This window comes from Aythya ferina (assembly GCF_964211825.1).
Source record: "Aythya ferina genome assembly, chromosome: 1".
NCBI classification, from domain to species: domain Eukaryota; kingdom Metazoa; phylum Chordata; class Aves; order Anseriformes; family Anatidae; genus Aythya; species Aythya ferina.
In genome coordinates this window covers 196,380,474-196,400,073 of record NC_140296.1, presented here as the reverse complement: position 1 = coordinate 196,400,073, position 19,600 = coordinate 196,380,474, and positions in this window count along the sequence as shown.

The following is a 19,600-nucleotide window of genomic DNA, read 5'->3' as shown; positions in this document are numbered from 1 at the left end:
CTGCATATTGACACTACCCTGGTACTGTGCCAGCTCTGATTCAGGTAAGGTTGTGTTCCAGTCTCATTCTCTGGGGTTTCAATGTGAACTGTAAATGTGACATAATGCAATAAAAATAAATTCTTGTGATACTACGCCTAGGTACTGGCACAGCAAGTCCTCTGAACTATAGGTAAATGATGTGGCATGAAGAAAATTAGTGTGGTGGACAGATGAGAAAGGCTGTTAGGACACCCATTTATGCTTTAGGAGATTAGAAGAAATGCAGCATATCAGAGCTGAGAATGGTTATGGTTCTTGGCAGATGTAGGAAGCATGTGTTCTATATGCATTCTGTATGGAAGCAGTGAGTGCTCAGTAGAGCTCTGAATCCCCTCAGCCAGAGCCCAGACACTCTGAAATAAAAAAAAAAAAAAACAGACATTGGTCTGGCTGAAAGCATTGGGACTAAGCTGAAAACATATGTGATTACTTGTGTAGGTGACAAGAGAAAATGACTAGACAGTCAACAAAACTGTCTTACAAACTTCCCTTTGTCCTCAGTGAACAGAAACCTCAAGCATAGTTGAACAAAAATGCTGAAAGTTTAAGAAAAAGTCAAAGTAGCTTTTCCCACTAAAAAAAAAAAAAAAAAAAAAAAAAAAGACATATTCAAAATATCTAGAGAATATACATGGCTCTCTAACCTAACCGTGCATCCTGTCTATTCCTGCAGAAGAAGTTACGATATTAAAGGTTTGTTGTTGTTGTTGTTTTCATTTTTGTTTTTTTTTTTCCAATGCATCACTAAAATGTTTTGTAAACTATGCTGCAGGGTTTGGGTGACCAATGACAGCTGTGAAGAGTGTGCTTCTCTACATGATCTTGAAAGGTTCAAAAAGCCTTTATCACCATAAGCATCTCAACACCAGATACAGATAAGAATAGTTTTGAATGAAAGTAGTTTACAACTATTCAGCCAATTTATTTATTTATTTATTTTCCTCTAGAAAAGAATAAGAAAATCAGATGTTTCCTATTGTCAACAAACACCCCTAGTTAAGAAGAGAGGCATAATACTACTATTGTGAAGTGTATGATCATAGGATGGTTTGGGTTGGAAGGGACCTTAAAGATCATTTATTTCCAACCCCCCTGCCATGGGCAGGGCCACCTCCCACTGGATCAGGTTGCCCAAAGCCCCATCCAACCTGGTCTTGAACTCTTCCAGGGATGGGATATCCACAGCTTCTCTGGGCATCACAATGAAAATAGATGGATCAGTTCAAAGAAGCAGCTGACAGTATTTTCATCATGATTGCCATCAGCATTTTTCTCAAGGAAGTAAATGATGTGAACATTCCATATTCACTAAATTATAAAGATATACTAGTTTTCAAGTCAACATTTCTAAATGGTCTATACCTTCATGTGGAAGTGCTGCAGTCATTTGAGCTACCTCACCATGCTTCCATAATACTGTTAAGATTAGCAGCTATACAACTGCATATAGCCTTCTAACTACTCCTGTTTGTTTCCCCCCAAGCTCCATGCACAAATATAAAACCACTTCAGAGATACAGTAGGATCAGTTTTCTAACCTACCCACAAACCTAGATTCAGCTGCAACAGATTCTTCAAACATGCTTTGATGAAGAACAGCTGACAGAGATTGTAAGAAGCAGCTGGAGCCTGCTAAAAGTCATGGCCTCCTGCTATCCTTTCCATGAAGTAGCAAGATACCCTGGTGCCCCTCAAAGAGGACCCTGGTGGTCCCAGAAGTTGTGAGACCTACAAGATTTCAAGGCAGAGACCAGAAACCAATGTGCAAAGTGCCTGTTAGCTGCATTCTGGTGAAGGAAGAAGTCAGTGGGAATCTGAAAATAAGGCAGCCACCCCTGCAATAGGAGCTGGTTTAGAGATGCCTTAAATTACAAGTGAATTATTCTTGGGTGTGTTGGCAGATTCTTGTCCATATTGTAAAGCAACCACCACCTCTTGACACAAATCTGCTTCTTTTCAGGTTAAGGACTAGGATTTGCTGAAAGATGAGAGCATCTTGTAAATTTACACTCAAGCTTACAGTGTTATTAGTCACTCCTTTATAGAATTTCCAGAATTTACCACATTGTAAATAATGTGTCTCATCTGACAGTGAAGGAAAGGGCTTTTTTGAAAGATTGAAGGCACTCAGAGGTAATTACATAGATAGGCAGATACAGAAGGAAAGAAGAAAGAAAACTGGTTCCCTGAACAGTAAAGAAGTATTAGAATCTAAAGAAATTATCAGGACAAAGGCAATCAGGATAGTAAACTGAGTGTTTTTTTTTGTTTGTTTGTTTGTTTGTTTGTTTTTTTTTTTTGGTTTTGTTTTTTTTTTTTTTCCAGAAATCCTTGTAAGATTTTGCACCTCCATGGTGATATTCTTCATGTATTGTTTGGGCTAAATACCAATTCAGTTCCAGAAATTTAACAAGTTGCTTTAAACTTGTCATGCTTTTGTATAATCTTCCCAGACTTTTGCATTGTTATAGAAGTTAGCTAGCATGCCATGCTATGCAAGCTGAACTATAATCACAAATCTTGGTTTCCACTGGGAAAAGTGAATGTGGCAACGGACAAACAATTTCTTTCAAAGATCACACTGCAGAGCAATGAGGGCTTTCCATATACCTTATATAACAGTACATACATGGGGGAGAAGTAATCTAGGTTTTGTGGATTCAGTTCAGACTTTTAATGATAACACTGGTTTGTATTTTCAAATAGTGCGGAAGAAAAATGCCTAATATTGTGCTAGCCCAAATGTTGTGTTTTGTGTAACAACCAGACCCAGGTGGTGTTAATCATGAAAACATTGTCAAGCATCTTCCCCAGTCTGACTTGCACATGTGAAAACTAAGAGGCTCTCCTGCCAGAAGGTCTATCAGAACTGCTGTTGCTTCAACTTCTACTGGAATTCCAGGGGAATCAAAGGAAAAATAAAGAGAATGATAAGAAATTAAAACTATTTAGATTATTTATAGTTCCCTAGCAAGAAAATGAAATCCAGGCCATCAGCACGCTTGAATTGTGCTTGGTTTTACTGCTCTGTGCTGGAATGATGGACTGCATATAACTTTAAAAAATATATAAAAAATAAGCATTTCTCCTTTTGCGACTTCTGCTTTCATCCATATAATATATGAGTCTTTAAGGCTCCTAAGTCCTTACAGAAATTCTCTTTTTATGAGGGTTGAGAGGTTTGAAGTGTTCTTTGGAAGAATGTCTTGCAGGCAGCATGTCCCTTGTTCCACTGTGCAGCAGCAGGCTGGCATGCCAAGCTGCAGCCAGCCTGTGACAGCCTGCAAAACCTGGGAGGGAGATTTGGGGCAAGCCAGAGAGCAGTTGTTGCTGAAGGAGTGCCAAAAATAATGGAGTGTTTGCTCTTTGATGAGAGAAGGAGCTTTACCCCAGTTTCTGTGGATGGCTAAGTGAAAGAATCATCTCTAAACTGTGGAAGTTTAATAGCAGTAGCTACCAGCTTTTTCAGGTATACTTGAACTGTACTTCCACAATGCAGAGAAATGCAAAATAAGTTTAAAAAATTAAGTTGGTCTCAGAGTTAATCTGCTGAGATATAACCTGCAGTATAGACACATCTTTTGATAAGCGTCCTGCTTCTCAACAAGATGTGATTAATGTGATGTACTGGAAAATTTGACAATTCACCACATATCCTTGTATCAATTATACATCTTCAAAAGAGTTCATAAGGCTTTCTACCACATCTCAAGCAGAGAGACAGCTGCCTCTGTATACAACATAATAATGTTCATACAACAGCTAATCTCTTGTATGGAACATAAGCTACTACCACACTACAAATTAGTACTAAGTGCTGATTATTCATATTTGCTGCTAATACCATTAGAAATTGCAGGCAAAATCTCCTAAATGAAGGATGTACAGATGGGATCGTTTTCAAGCTACAATATCACAACCCCCTTTTCCTTCTTCAGTTTTGATTCTGGTGGTTTGTAAGCAGTTGCCATCACAAATGGGAAATGCTCAGTAGGTGGCTGGACATCTTTTATATATATACAAAGACTGCAACGGGTCTAGGTATAGAAATGCTAAAGCCACTGCTCTTTTAAGTGGACAGTGTTAGCTGCCCTTTGTATCTATTTTTATTTGCAGAATAGCCCTGTTTTCTCTCAAACACAGGCTACTAGTCTCCATACTATGTCCACATTTCTCACTCTGTTATGTTGTGCTGGGATCATGATAACAATGCATTCAGCCTGAGGAAGAAATAAGAATGAGGAAATAAGGATGAATATAGAAAATGTGCTTCTGAACATAAATGACTTACTGTACACCAGCGACTGATTAAAATGTCCCTTGTGATCAACAGCAGAGTTAAGCAGCTGGGTAACAGAAGGTGTATTCAAAGGCAGGAAAACAGCTGCAAAAAGCAGAAGTTACTGAAGATCCATTAGTGAAATTTGGACATAGGTCCAGAGGTACTTGGCATAAAGATGCCTTACAGTTCATATAAATGTGAAGGCAGCTCTGTCCAGTAATGTCTGGCTAGTCAAGAGCAAAAGGTAATCTATGGTGAAAAGAGGCACTCACTAAGGACTGCTGAATGAAATTATATGAGACATTTCACCTTTTTTCTTTCCTTTGCTCAGTTTTGTAATAAGAATCACAGAATCACATAACTGTAAGGGTTGGAAGGGACCTCGAAAGATCATTGGGTCCAACCCCCTGCCAAAGCAGGTTCCTCAGAGCAGGCTGCCCAGGTAGGCGTCCAGACAGGCCTTGAATATCTCCAGAGAAGGAGACTCCACAACCTCCCTAGGCAGTCTGTTCCAATGCTCCGTCACCCTCACTGTGAAGAAGTTCTTTTGCATGTCAGTGCAGAACTTCCTGTGCTCTAACTTGCAGCCATTGCCCTTTGTCCTATCCCCACAAACCACTGAGAAGAGGTTGGCTACATCCTGCTGTCTCCCACCCCTCAGATATTTATATACACAGAGGAGATCCACTCTCAGTCTTTTTTTCTCCAGGCTGAACAGACCCAGGTCTCTCAGCCTTTCTTCATAGGGAAGATGCTCCAGGCCCCGTATCATCTTTGTGGCCCTCAGCTGGACTCTTTCCAGGAGATCCCTGTCTTTCTTGTAGCAGGAAGCCCAGAACTGGATACAGTACTCCAGGTGAGGCTTGACCAGGGCAGAGTAGAGGGGGAGGATCACCTCTCTTGACCTGCTGGCCATGCTCCTTTTAATGCACGCCAGAATCCCATTAGCCCTCTTGGCCACAGGGGCACAGTGCTGGTTCATGGTCAACCTGTCGTTCACCAGGACCCCCAGGTCCTTCTCCTCAGAGCTCCTCACCAGCAGGTCGTCGCCCAGCCTGTACTGATACTTCAGGTTGTTCCTTCCCAGGTGCAGGACTCTACACTTGCTCTTATTAAATCTCATTTGATTTCTTCCTTCCCATCTCTCCAGCCGGTCCAGGTCTCGCTGAATGGCAGCACAGCCTTCTGGCGTGTCAGCCACTACCTCCAGCTTTGTGTCATTGGCGTACTTGCTGAGGGCACATGCTATTCCCTCATCAAGGTCATCGATGAAGATGTTGAACAAGACTGGACCCATCGCCGACCCCTGGGGAACACCGCTAGTCACAGGCCTCCAGCCAGACTCTGCTCTGCCAGTCATCACCCTCTGAGCTCAGCCAGTCAGCCAATTCTCTACCCACTTTGCCGTCCACTCATCTATCTCACACTTTCTCAGCTTTGCTAGTAGGATGTCATGGGAGACAGTATCTAAAGCCTTGCTAAAGTCAAGGTAGATGACATCCACTGCTCTCCCGCCATCTACCCAGCTGGTAATGCCATCATAGAAGGCAACGAGGTTGGTCGAGCACGACTTCCCCTTGGTGAATCCATGCTGACTACTCCTCATAACCTTCTTCTCTTCCAATTGCTTGAAGACAGCATCCAGAACAAGCTGCTCCAATACCTTTTCAGGGACAGAGGTGAGACTGACTGGCGTGTAGTTTCCCGGATCCTCCTTCCTGCCCTTCTTGAAGACTGGAGTGACATTGGCTATCCTCCAGTCTTCAGGCACCTCACCTGTTCTCCAGGACCTTTCAAAGATGATAGAGAGTGGTTTTGCGATCACATCTGCCAGCTCCCTTAGCACACGTGGATGCATCCCATCGGGACCCATGGATTTGTGTGCGTTGAGCCCACTTAGATGCTCCTGAAGCACTCCCATGTCCACCAGGAGCCCTCAGTTTCCCAGACCCTTTGTCCTTTTGCCAGGGGCATGGAGTCCCGGGGGAGTGTCCTTGAAGCAAAGACGGAAGCAAAGAAAGCATTCAATATCTCTGCCTTCTCAGCATCTCCCGTGACCAGGACACCCCCCTCATTCTGCAAGGGACCCACATTATCCCTATTCTTCCTCTTGCTGTTTACATACTTGAAAAAACCCTTCTTATTATCCTTTATCTCTTTCGCAAACCTCATCTCTAGGTGGCCTTTAGCCTTCCTCATTGCATCCCTGCAGGCCCTGACAACACATCTATACTCCTCCCAAGAGGACAGGCCCTTTTTCCACATTTCATAGACAATCCTCTTCATTTTGATCTTATTGATGAGCTCCTTGCTCATCCATGCAGGTTTCCTGCCCCCCTTCCCCGATTTCCTATTCTTTGGGATGATCCTGAGCATGGAAGAAGTGCTGCTTAAATGTAGCCCAGCTCTCACAAGCACCCTTGCCTTCTAGCAACCTATCCCATGAGACACTCTCAAGCAGGTCCTGGAAGAGGTCGAAGTTGGCTCTTCGAAAGTCCAGGGTAGCAATCCTGCTTTTAGCCTTACTTCCTTTGCCTAGTTCCATCTGGAACTCCACCATCTCATGGTCGCTGCATCCGAAGCTGCCCCCAACCTTCACATCCCTAACAAGGCCATCCCTGTTGGTAAGAACGAGGTCCAGGAACACGCCCTGCCTCGTTGGCTCCTCCACCACCTGAGTCAGAAAATTGTCCACAACGCATTGTAGGAACCGTTTGGACTGCTCGTGCCTGGCTGAGTTGCTTACCCAGCAGATGTCTGGGTAATTGAAGTCCCCCATTAGGACCAGTGCTCGTGATTGTGAGGCTACTAGCAGCTGCTCGTAGAAGGCCTCATCGACTTCCTCCTCCTGATCTGGAGACCCGTAGTAGTGCCCCACCACGTCTCCCATACCAGCTCACCCCTTAATTCTTACCCACAAGCTCTCTACTTGTCCTTCACCCTCCCCCAGGTGGAGCTGGGTAATTTGACAAAGAAATTTGACAAAGGAATTTGACAAAGAAAGAGCAATATATACATATATAAGTATATATACATATAATGCATGTATAAAAACCTTATTGACAAGCATTACCTTCTGCTGTTGCTATGTAGCAATCACTTCAAAGCACTGGAGCTTTCAATTGCCCTGTCATTCGCATCCATCTCATTACATTTTTTTTGTTAAGGCCATCCCAGAGATAAGTGATGCAAACAGAAGCTAAAAGTAGATTCAAAGTTAAGACAAGTCTCTACAGAGTGGAAAACCCTTTCTCTAGGATAGCACTGTACTAAAAGCTGAAGGGAATCTTGGAAACTATACATACTATAATTTCCTTCACTCTTCAGCTAGAGATGAACCACTAGTTTGCCTTCTTCACAGACACAAGTTACCATACTTACGTCCTATCCACTGTCATCCTTTCTATATTTAGAAAATCACAATCAATTTAATTAACATACAATAAGTGTGATGTGCCCAGCTCTCAGCTTTGGCATCTGTTGCATTCTTAGTTCCTTTTCTCTGAATTTCAGCTTTCACATGAGACCTTTCATCATCATTGTCTTCATGTTACTTTCTTCCCACGGTTACTGAACAGAGTTGTGTATGGGTAAGATATAGAACCTAAGAGTGTTCTTTTGGTTAGGGCTCTTCTTTGCAACCAACACAAACCTATGTTTTGTGGTGCAAAGGGAGGCTCACAGCTACTTATCTAGAGCTTTGTTCAGAGACCCAGCCAATGACCCTGAGTAAGTTTTGAATATATTCCTATTTACAATGCTCTTGGTGAACTACTTATAAGACTACTGTTGCAGTATTTTCAGAGGGAGGGAAAAATATTTCTCTTCATATTTTATTTTTGAAGCCTTCTATCATTACAGAAAAATCAGACTTTTTTTTTTTTTCCCCGCAGTTTGCTGCTTATACCAAATTTAAACTGGTTTCTTAGGTGATTTTAAGTTGCTGTTTGGTTATTTCAAATTGAACAGCTGAGGCAAAAATGATAAGACCTACAATATAGTTGAGTTCTAAGTTGAAAACTAAGCTAGCTATCAAGGAATGCTGCTATAGAATTGCAAAGATCCAGATGAATTTTTACATCCAGATCTGATATCTTCAAAATAATTGCAATATTGATGCTAAAATGGTACTTAGGTATTACTTTGTACTAGAGCTAGTAGTAAGTTTCAGCACCAAGAGGTGCTGAAAGTGGCAGAAGTTGTAGGAATTCCTTCAAGAGCAGGGTGTTATATTCACATATATTGCATTTTCAGTCATGCAGATAGTATGTTATTTTTTTATTTTTATTTTTTACTGTCAATTGCTAAAATCTTCATGAAACTTAGAGACTGATTTTTCCAGCTAAATCTCCAGTACTGGAGATTTCCAACTGATCTTGAGCTCTGTGCTGACATATAACAGCCTGCAGGTAACTGTCAAATTCTTTAGAGACTTGTATATATTTTTGAAATGTGTTTTATGGCTTAAGTGGCTAACTATACAGATTTTTATAGGAGTACATGTGTGTATAGCCAGGTTAGTCCATTATAGAATATATTGAACTAAAGTTTTATGTGCATATATTGACTTGGAAGTAATAAAGTAATACATTCAGGTTTCTCTTCAGCAATTATCTCCTCCAGATGTTATTTTCTATGATATTTTAAAATAAACGTATATGCCATTTCTATACCCCTTAATAGAATACATTGGCACTCTTTTCCTTCATATAGGAAGGAAAAAAAAGTCTTATCAGTTAAATTTTAAATAATTTGCCTTTGGAAAATCTTTTTGATTCTGTATTGAAATATAAATTGTGGAAGTTTGATTTGGAAGAAATTTTATTTTAAGGTTGCATGAGACTGAAGTGAGATTCTAAAATACTTTATTGTGGTGGGTTTAGATACAATCATCCCCTTTCTTTGCCATTACACCATTTTTTTCTCTAGAAAAATTATTTTTTTAGGGAACTAAAAGGACTGTAAAACCCTATATTCTCTTAGCACCCTTTTTCATGTAAAGTATGTATGTAACCTTCCAGCAAGAACTTTCAATGCTTTTATTCCAAATGAATATAGATTTTCAAGTTTTATTGTTTAAAAGCAGCTGATAGCTAAGAATAAGGACTGATCAAATCAGTAAGATCATTTAGCTCCAACCCTCCTGCCTTGGACAGGGACACCTCCCACTAGATCAGATGGCCCAAAGCTCCATCCTGCCTAACCTTGAAAACTTCCAAGGATGGGAGGTATCTGAAGCTTTTCTGGTCAACCTCTTCCAATGTCTCACCACCCTCATAATGAATAATTTATTCCTTATATCTGATATAAATCTATTCTCTTTTAAATTAAAAAAAAATTAGTCTTGTCCTATCTGTACATGCCCCTGTAAAAAGTCTCTCATCAGCTTTATTATAAGCCTGCTTTAAATACTGAAAGGCTTCTCAAAGGTCTCCCTAAAGCCTTCTCCAGTATTAACAACTCCAGCTCAACTTTTAAAGAACTGCCACCTCTGATCAGAACCTTTATCAATAAGGAATTTTTCCCAGGGAATCTCATCCATTAATTCCACAAATAATCAAAACTGCTTCCTAAAAAGAAGAAACATTTATTACGACATAAATGAATTTCTGTATAAAACTGTACCTGCCTAGAACCATTTTTCTTTTAACTTATTAAATATTGCATCCCAGTTCAAAATTTGGGAGTTCAAAATTTTGAACTGGGATGCAAAATTTTATAAGTTAAAAAGGGAAGGGGAAGGGGAAGGGGAAGGGGAAGGGGAAGGGGAAGGGGAAGGGGAAGGGAAAGGGGAAGGGGAAGGGGAAGGGGAAGGGGAAGGGGAAGGGGAAGGGGAAGGGGAAGGGGAAGGGGAAGGGGAAGGGGAAGGGGAAGGGGAAGGGGAAGGGGAAGGCTTTTTTTTAATGTGTCTCTTTCCCTTCCCTTCCCTTCCCTTCCCTTCCCTTCCCTTCCCTTCCCTTCCCTTCCCTTCCCTTCCCTTCCCTTCCCTTCCCTTCCCTTCCCTTCCCTTCCCTTCCCTTCCCTTCCCTTCCCTTCCCTTCCCTTCCCTTCCCTTCCCTTCCCTTCCCTTCCCTTCCCTTCCCTTCCCTTCCCTTCCCTTCCCTTCCCTTCCCTTCCCTTCCCCTTTCCCTTCCCCTTCCCCTTCCCCTTCCCCTTCCCTTTCCCCTTCCTCTTCCCCTTCCCCTTCCCTTTCCCTTTCCCCTTCTCTTTCCATCTCCTCTTTTTTCCTCTTTTTCCTTTCCTTTTCCTTTTTCCTTTCCCTTTTAATTTCCTTTTTTTTTTTTTTTTTCTTTCTAATCACTCAGGTAGAAGATATAAAGTTGCAAATTTTGAACTGGTATGTTTCTGTTGCTGTGTATAACCATGCCAAGCAATGTTAGTAAGGACTTAAATGCTATATATACGGAAAAATAAAATCAGATTTCATAGCAGTTGGAGTCTTTAGAATTATGGACAGATCAAAGTCTTTCCTGTTTCCAAAACTTAAAAATATATATATATTTATATTAAAATATATATTAAATAATATAAATATATATATATAAATAATATATTAAAATATATATATATATATTTATTTTTAAGGATCTGATTAAGGCTTTTAAGAGATACCCATAAAATTTTGCCCATTTATTAAGGGCACAGTACAAAATAAAAACAGTTTATTCAAAGAATTATTTTGAGTCACTTCCTTAAGTCTCTTAGATTTTGTAAACACCTGTAAATGTGTGGTGGTTTTACTCAGGTGGGCAGCCGAGCTCCACCACAACTGCTCTCTCACTCCCCCTCTCCTCAAAAAGGAAGGGGGAGAAAATACAACACAGAGAACTCGAGGTTTGAGATAAGAAAGGTTTAATTAAAGGGAAAGGGAATGGGGAGGAAAAAACAGAAACAAAAGAAACATCAGTCCGCGTGGAAGCACAGAGAGAGAGAAAATTATTCTCTACTTCCCATCAGCGAGCGGTGTTCGGCCACGTCCTGGGAAGCAGGGCCTCAAAACGCGTAGTGGTTGTTCAGGAGGAACAGCCCCCTCCCCCACGAGAGCCCCCCCTTTTATTGCTGAGTGTGACATCAGGTGTTATGGAATATCCCTTTGGTTGGTTTAGGTCAGCTGCCCCGGCAATGTCCCCTCCCCATCACTTGCCCACCCCCAGCCTGCTGGCTCTTGGGAGCTTGGAAGGAGTCCTGATGCTGTGCCAGCACTACACAGCAATAGACACAACACTGGAGTGATATCAGTGCTGTTCCAGCTACGAGTGCAGAGTACAGCACTGTGCGGGCTGCTGCAGGGAAAAGGTGACTCCAGCTCAGACAGACCCAACACAAAATGTCAATTTATCTCCTTTCATTGGAAAGGAAAATTAAATGTCTTAAATGCTCTTGGGAGTTGGAAAGATGAGGTGTCGTCACATGATAAGTGGTAAGATGAAAGTATGTCTTTGGTATATTTTGAAATACATTCTTGACCTGTAATGTAGTGCTACGTTATTTTAAAAACCGCATTTTGAATTATCTACTAAAGCAAGTCTGCTGTTGATCTCTCCAAGCATGTTGATCCCCAAGCATTAACGAACTCTCCTTAGCCATAAACCTTGTCAAATTCCTTCTGTGACCTGCAAAACATTATATAGTATTGTCAGAAATTAAACTTTTTAAAAATATAAGTAACTTGCATAGATGAAATTCACCAAGCAAGTTCAGACCTGCCACAGAGTCAGCTATATTTACCAGATGACAATAACACAAATTTTTTTTCAGATGGATTACAGCAGGTAGACAAGGTGAAAAAGAGTGCAAATGAATGCACCTGGCCTAGGTTACCATAAACAGGCAAAGCCTGGAATCAGGTAAACAGGTAAAGCCTGGAAGTGATGCTTTTTTTTTTTCTTATTTTTCTCCCTCACCCAGTAATTGAGCAGGACAGAATTATGGGGGGAGGGGGGGAAGGGGGAAAGGTTTGATTTACATTTTTGATTGTGTTTATTGATTTCTCATTTTAGCCAGACTACTACAGGGAACAAGAGGTGTTTTGTCAGATTGTTGGATACAAGTTCTCTCAAATACATGGAAGTGTGGCCTTCATCAACTTCATCAACAAAGACTGAGTCCCTATGGGTTAGGATCAGCAGAAAGGCCAACAAGGCAAGCATCCTGGTGGGGGTCTGTTATAGACCACCGAACCAGGATGAGGAGACTGATGAGGAGTTCTACAGGCAGCTGGCAGATGTTGCAAAATTGTCAGCGCTTGTTCTCGTGGGGGACTTCAACTTCCCAGACGTATCCTGGAAGCACAACACAGCCCAGAGAAAGCAGTCTAGGAAGTTTCTGGAGAGAGAGGAAGATAGCTTCCTGACACAGCTGGTTAGTGAGCCTACAAGGGGTGGTGCCCTGTTAGACCTTCTCTTCACAAACGGAGAAGGACTGGTGGGAGATGTGGTAGTTGGAAACCTCTCTTGGGCAGAGTGAGCATGAAATGGTAGAGTTCTCCATTCTTGGTGAAGTCAGGAGGGCGATCACTAAAACCGCAGTCTTGGACTTCTGTAGGGCTGACTTTGAGCTGTTCAGGACACTGGTTGGTAGAGTCCCTTGGGAGGCGGTTTTGAAGGGACGAGGAGTCCAGGAAGTCTGGGCACTCTTCAAGAAGGAAATCTGAATGGCACAGGAGTGGTCTGTTCCCACGTGCCCAAAGATGAGCTGGCGTGGAAGAAGACCGGCCTGGCTGAACAGAGAACTGTGGTTTGAGTTTAGCAGGAAAAAGAGGGTTTACAATCTTTGGAAAAGAGGGTGGGCCACTCAGGAGGACTATAAGGATGTTGCAAGACAGTGCAGGGACAAAATTAGAAAGGCCAAAGCTCATCGGGAGCTCAGTCTGGCTACTGCCATTAAAGACAACAAAAAATGTTTTTACAAATACATCAATGCAAAATGGAGGACTAAGGAGGGTCTCCGTCCTTTACTGGATGCAGGGGGAAACTAAGTTACAAGAGATGAGGAAAAGGCTGAGGTGCCTTCTTTGCCTCAGTCTTCAGCGGTAAGAGCAGTTGTTCCCTGGATACCCAATACCCTGAGCTGGTGGAAGGGAATGGGGAGCAGAATGTGGCCCTCATAATCCACCAGGAAATGTTTGGGAACATGCTACAGCACTTGGATGTACGCAAGTCGATGGGGCCAGGTAGGATCCACCCAAGGATACTGAGAGAACTGGCGGAGGAGCTGGCCAAGCCACTTACCATCATTTATCAGTAGTCCTGGCTATTAGGGAAGGTCCCAGTCAACTGGTGGCTAGCAAACGTGACGCCCATCTACAAGAAGGGCCAGAGGGTAGAGCCGGGGAACTATAGGCCTGTCAGTTTGACCTCAGTGCCAGGGAAACTCATGGAGCAGATTACCCTGAGTGTCATTACGTGGCACTTGCAGGGCAACCCGGTGATCAGGCCCAGTCAGCATGGGTTTGTGAAAGGCAGGTCCTGCTTGAAGAACCTGATCTCCTTCTATGACAAAGTGATGCGCTTGGTGGATGAGGGAAAAGCTATTGATGTGGTCTACCTTGACTTCAGTAAGGCTTTTGACACCATTTCCCACAGCATTCTCCTCAAGAAACTGTGTGCTCGTGAGTTGGACTGGCATACGCTTCTTTGGGTTAGAAACTGGCTGGATAGCCAGGCCCAAAGAATTGTGGTGAATGGAGTCAAATCCAGCTGGAGGCCGGTCACTAGTGCCATCCCCCAGGGTTCAGTACTGAGGCCAGTCCTCTTTAATGTCTTTATCGATGATCTGGATGATGGGATCGAGTGCACCCTCAGTAAATTCACAGATGACACCAAGTTACGTACGTGTGTCAATCTGCTTGAGGGTAGGAAGACTCTGCAGGAGGATCTGGATAGGCTAGACTGATGGGATGAGGTCAACTGTATGAAGTTCAACAAGGCCAAGTGCCGGGTCCTGCACCTGGGGTGCAATAACCCCAAGCAGAACTACAGGCTGGGAGAGGAATGGTTGGAGAGCTGCCAGGCGGAGAAGGACCTGGCAGTATTAGTTGATAGTCGGCTGAATATGAGCCAGCGGTGTGCTCAGGTGGCCAAGAAGGCCAACAGCATCCTGGCTTGTATAAGAAGCAGTGTGGCCAGCAGATCTAGGGAAGTGATTGTTCCCCCGTACTTGGCTCTGGTGAGGCCGCACCTCGAGTACTGTGTTCAGTTTTGGGCCCCTTGCTACAAGAAGGACATCAAGGTGCTTGAAAGAGTCCAGAGAAAGGCAATGACTCTGGTGAGGGGTCTGGTGAACAAGTCCCACGAGGAGCAGCTGAGGGAGCTGGGTTTGTTCAGCCTGGAGAAAAGGAGGCCCAGGGGCAACCTTATTGCTCTCTACAGATACCTTAAAAGATGCTGTAGCGAGGTGGTGGTTGGTCTATTCTCCCACATACATGGTGACAGGACAAGGGGGAATGGGATAAAGTTGTGCCAGGGATGTTTTAGGTTGGATGTTAGGAAGAACTTCTTTACTCAGAGGGTTTTGAGGCATTGGATTGGGCTGCCCAGGGAAGTGGTTGAGTCACCATCTCTGGAGGTCTTTAAAAGATGTTTAGTTGTAGAGCTTAGGGATATGGTTTAGTGGAGGACTGGTTAGTGGTAGGTCAGAGGTTGGACTAGGTGATCTTGGAGGTCTCTTCCAACCTAGATGATTCTGTATGATTCTGTGATTCTGTGAAACCTTAGGGATTGGTCAGTTACAAGATTTCTATCACATTGCCCTGAATAGAGGAAAGAATCAGGAAAAAAGAAAAAAAAAAAAGAGGTAAAACTTGTGGTTTGAGATACAGACAGCTTAAAATAAAAACTGAAAATAAATACAGAAAAAGATGGGAAATAATAATAATTATGCAGAAATAAAATACTAATTATAGCCAATTAGAAAAACGTTTGGTGGTTTGGTTTGTGTAGTAGCTGAGTGGAGGTAAGGAATCATTTTGCCAGCTGGAAATAAATGGAAAGGAAGTTGAAGGAAAGGAAGTATGAAAGAGTTCAGGGATGAACAGGAAAAAGGTTAAGGGAAGAAAATTTGGATTGAACCTTAGGTGGATAAACGGTAAAGAAAAGAGGAAAGCACTCAGATCAGACAACTAAAGAAGGCAGAACAGGAGTAGCTAAGGAATAAAAAAGCTTACAGATATAATTAACATTTACTGTCTATCAGGTTTGCTCCTACCATATATATATTTTTTTTAAGTCTGAGGTTAAAAACCCTAAAAATCTAAAGGGAAACCTAGCCACAACTGGTGTCAGAGAGTCAGTATATTTCAATATGAACAATGAAGAAAAAAGATATTAATGGGAATTAATATCTTAATAATTAATATTTAATAATTAATAATTAATAAAATAATAAAATTAATAATATTTAATAATTAATAAAGATTCTTTCTCTTTGTTGGGACAAACCAGTGCCAGTTGCACTGTACTATCATGCAAAGGTCAAAATAAACTTCTAGTTCTTTAAACATCCAGTTCTTTAAACTTCCTGAAATGGTGTTGCTCTAAAAGTAAATAATGTTTTCCTGTTTCTTTTGTATTATTGCATATTTGTTATTATGTACATACTTTAATGCATGAAATCGTATTATTTTTGTGCATACTTTCTTTCCCCTTCCCCTTCCCCTTCCCCTTCCCCTTCCCCTTCCCCTTCCCCTTCCCCTTCCCCTTCCCCTTCCCCTTCCCCTTCCCCTTCCCCTTCCCCTTCCCCTTCCCCTTCCCCTTCCCCTTCCCCTTCCCCTTCCCCTTCCCCTTCCCCTTCCCCTTCCCCTTCCCCTTCCCCTTCCCCTTCCCCTTCCCCTTCCCCTTCCCCTTCCCCTTCCCCTTCCCCTTCCCCTTCCCCTTCCCCTTCCCCTTCCCCTCATCTTTTCTTTTTCTTTTTCTTTTTCTTTTTCTTTTTCTTTTTCTTTTTCTTTTTCTTTTTCTTTTTCTTTTTCTTTTTCTTTTTCTTTTTCTTTTTCTTTTTCTTTTTCTTTTTCTTTTTCTTTTTCTTTCTTTCTCTCTCTTTCTCTTTCTCTTTCTCTTTCTCTTTCTCTTTCTCTTTCTCTTTCTCTTTCTCTTTCTCTTTCTCTTTCTCTTTCTCTTTCTCTTTCTCTTTCTCTTTCTCTTTCTCTTTCTCTTTCTCTTTCTCTTTCTCTTTCTCTTTCTCTTTCTCTTTCATCATCACTGTGGAAGGGAACAAATTACTTCAATCAAGAAATCTTTTTCTGAAGTACAAAGCAAAACTTGGCTTTTCTCTATTCATAAACTGCAGAGCCTTTTCAAGATACCTGTTCCAGTTGATTCCCCTTTTAAGCATTAAGCATAGTCCATAAATTCTATTTCAAAGTTTAAATTTACAATGGAATCCATTCATAAAACTGTCATGGTAAGTTTTCTAAGAGTATTTTACACTAGTGTGCAGAATGTTTCCAACTAGAGTAAAAGCTGAACTGTTCATACATATCAAATTCTTCTTTATAGACAGATGGTCAGCTTGCTATTGGACCCTTGGAGAGAAGGCAGAGGGAGAAGTGTTAGCTCAGAAGTGCCATATTACAATGAAACTTTTTCATAAAGAACTGATCTATACTCCTTGCTGCCAGTTCAGAACCCATTTTAAGAATATGACCTAGACTTCCGTAAGAGCTGGAACATGCCATATATCTCAAAACAAGCACTTCTCTGGCACAAAGCAACACTACTTGTGAGTTAAGAGTGCACAGCAAAAGGAAAAAAAATCTGTTCTGTTTACTTTTTTGCCATTGTTTTGAAAAAATGTAACCTATTTCATGCCTTCAAAAAAGTATGCATTTGACTAATTAGCTGTTCTAAATTACCACAACTATGACTTCTGTAGAGCTATGGGGAATCATGATTTATTCAAACTTTTGTCCTTTACATTAAGTAGAGCAACAGCAGATGTACAGTGTGCAGACGAGGTAAAGATAATCAAATAATGGCCACAATCCAGTGGCCATTTAATTGCATTTAATTCATTAATTTTATTGTGTTTTTCTTTTCCTAGAATTCTCAGGCAATTACTTGTGACTGTTGTAATGATACTTTTGTTGTTGTTTGTTTGTTTGTTTTTGTTTTGTTGTAAATTTTACCAAAAAGTAACTCACAAACAAAAAACACAGCTTAGAAACATACTATAATAAACTATAAACATACTATAAAATATATATTGTTGTTTAGAAACAATAATTGTAAAAACTGAAACTGAAAAATACATGCAAATGTCCATTACAAACCATATTGCTCTTCATGTAATCATGGTGGAAATATAAGACTTGTATAATGTGGCTTACCAAATATTATTGACATAACTTTGGAAATTTTAGTCTAGATCAAGCTTTTTATTTTCCAGCTTCTCTCTGATCAAGGAATAATAAAGTACTTCACTTCAATATTTCATTTGAAGCCACTTTGTTGGTTACAACCAGAGCTGGGAAAAAACTTGAATTAAACCAGCCTAAATATACTCTGATAAAAACCTTTAACTTCATAAATTTTGTGGGTTTTATAAGCTGAAAAGTCTATCATTACAGTTTTATGAGGATATGATAACTTCAAGAACTTTCATAAACTATACTCATGCTACATTATTCCAAAAGAATGAGAATTTCACAGAAATATACTTTTGGGAATGAGCTGTAGGAATCTATAGGGTACTGTTCCTTTGCCAGACCCATGGCATTTGAAAAACAACGCCAGGGCTTTATTCCCATTTTAAATGGGAATGACTGGCTCATGATGAATTCTTCATCTTGTGGTTACTACAGTACCCTCTTAAATACTTCTTGATTTGTATTTTTATTATTATTTATTTATTTATTGTGAATTTTTTAATAAAATCTGTATTATTTAGGTATGTGAAAGACTCATCTCCAGTGTCAAGTGAGGGTCTTGGAGAAACACAAATTAGACTACTCATATTAGCATACTTAACACTCATATTTATTGTTTTACTTTTTTTTTTTTTTTTCCCTAAGGCAAATCTTTCTAGCTTGTTCTTTTAAAAATTCTAATTGTAATGCTCTTATTTGAACAGTGATATTGGGTTTTATTTTAGATATTAATTAGGAAAAGCAGGATCGATTTTCTATTCCCATCCTATCATATGCTACTCCATTCTGGTCCATTCTGTGAAGGAAATCTTAAAATGTTTTCTTCTATTACGTCTTCTAAGACCTACTGCTGAATACAGGAGGAAAATTACCTCAGTAATAAAAAGAAATACCTTGTATTTGCTCTGTCAATATGATAGACAATGGAATTGGTGGAAAGATCGTAGAATCATAGAATATCTGAGTTAGAAAGGGTCATCTAGTGTAACTCCTGTGTCCCCAGAGGACCACACCCTATCAAATCAAATCAGATCAGATCAAATCAAATCAAATCAAATCAAATCAAATCAAATCAAATCAAATCAAATCAGACCATGCATCTGAGAATATTGTCCAAATGATTCTTGAACTCTGGCAGGCTTGGTGCCATGAACACTTCCCTGGGGAGCCTGTTTCAGTGCCTGACCACTTTTTCAGTGAAGAACCTTTTCCTGCTATCCAGTCTGAACCTCTTGACACAGCTCCATGCCATTCCTTTGGGTCTTATTGCTGGTCACCAGAGAGAAGAGATCAGCGCCTGCCTCTTCACTGCCATTCATGAGGAAGTTGTAGATGGCAATAAGGGCTCCCCTCGGTCTCCTCTTCTCCAGGCTCAATAATCCAAATGACTTAATCTGATCCTCATACATCTTCCCCTTTACCATCTTAGTTGCCTTCCTCTGTTTAACCAGGCACTAAAGTGAGACTGACAAGTCTGCAATTGCCAGGATATTCTTTTTTGCCCTTCTTGAAAACTGGGACCAAATTTACCAGCTTCCAGTCAGATTGGACTTCTCTGTATTCCCAAGTCCACTGAAAAATAATTGAGAGAGGTCCTGTGATGACACAGGATACTTTGAATACTCTGGGGTGAATCCTCTCAGGCCCCATGGACTTGTATGCATCCAGGTGGAGAAGCAAATCCCTCACAAGTTTAGCTTACCCAATGAAAAGAAGAAAAGTATGTGTGGGAAGAATATTTAATGGGGATTTAGTGTGTGTGTGTGTGTGTGTGTGTGTGTGTGTGTGTAACACACTTGGCAATGTACATGTGTTAGAGAAGAAAGAAAAATACATCTTCTTCTGAAATTGGTAAGTGATGACATTTCTCACGGTCTTGAGAGAGATTTAAACCACAAATCTCTGTTCACTGAACA